The sequence below is a fragment of the Sinocyclocheilus grahami genome, unplaced genomic scaffold (assembly GCF_001515645.1).
Source record: "Sinocyclocheilus grahami isolate Dianchi unplaced genomic scaffold, SAMN03320097.WGS_v1.1 scaffold1124.1, whole genome shotgun sequence".
NCBI lineage: Eukaryota > Metazoa > Chordata > Actinopteri > Cypriniformes > Cyprinidae > Sinocyclocheilus > Sinocyclocheilus grahami.
The window spans coordinates 24793-26078 of record NW_015506303.1 but is presented as its reverse complement, the minus strand read 5'-3'; positions in this window follow the sequence as shown (position 1 = coordinate 26078).

Here is a 1286-nt window from a genome sequence, read left to right as displayed (position 1 = left end):
ATATATATATATTACTGTATTAATAGTATGCTTACCTTGTATTCTATATATTAGCCTATATATTCTCAGTGGTTATACTCATTAATTTCTCCTTTATAAGTTGTTTTGGATAAAAATAAACTATGTTATGTAAATGTAATATGGTTATGGTTACACAATATGTGTTTGTTTTTAACAGTATAAATTAAAGGCAGTACAACATATACTAGGATATATAATGTATGTATGTGTGTTTGTATGTATCGTGACAGTAATGAGAATTGTGCGTATATTAAAAAAATGTCACAAAACAAACAAAGCCTTAAAAGTTTTAGAAGTACACCTAATTTTAACATAATATAACTTATACAATATCATTGATATACAATAATTATTATAAATTATTTGATTTGATTTATGTGAAATATCTCCTGTTCTTTTTTTTGTGAGATTTACCCATATGATGTTTTACATCATAAAAATGTCACGACTAGCCAGTGGTGTAATGTAACAAAATTGTTTATATTTCAGCCAACTTTTACTTTTACTCCACTACATTCCCTAATTAAAATGTATACTTTTACTCTGATATATTTCCCCGAAGCATATTCGTTACTTACTACAAAATAGTCAGAAGAACACAGACTGCAGGAAAGCACATTTGACAAATCAGTGGTCTGGCGTCTGCAAGTTAGACTCCTAAAAACACCTTTGCTCATGTGTAAACAAGTGCACGCTTAACCGCGGGTGATTTCATTTTCCACTCAAGTCCAATCTGGTGTCTGTGATATGCGATCTGACACTATCTATCGCCAAATCACACACACAAAGTGCATGCACATGATTTTAATAATCTGTTAAAACTCAAAATTCAAGGCATTCTAAATTGTAGATCGCAAACATGCTTCTGTAAACCTTTATATATATATATAATTTAATATAGTTAGCTTAGACTCTGGAACTGGGGCCCTCCTTGGGCTGGACTTGGGGACTGGAGCCCTCCTTGGGCTGGACATGGGAACTGGAGCCCTCATAGTGCTGAACGTGGGAACTGGAGCCCTCTCTGGGCTAGACTCATGGACAGGAGCCTTCTCTCGGCTAAACTCGGGGACTGGAACCCTCTCTGGGCTAAACTCGGGGACTGGAGCCCTCTCTGGGTTAAACTCGGGGACTGGGACCCTCTCTGGGCTAGACTCGGGGACTGGTGCCCTCTCTGGGCTAGACTCGGGGACCGGTGCCCTCTCTGGGCTAAACTCAGGGACTGGATCTCTCTCTGGGCTAAACTCAGGGACTGGATCTCTCTCTGG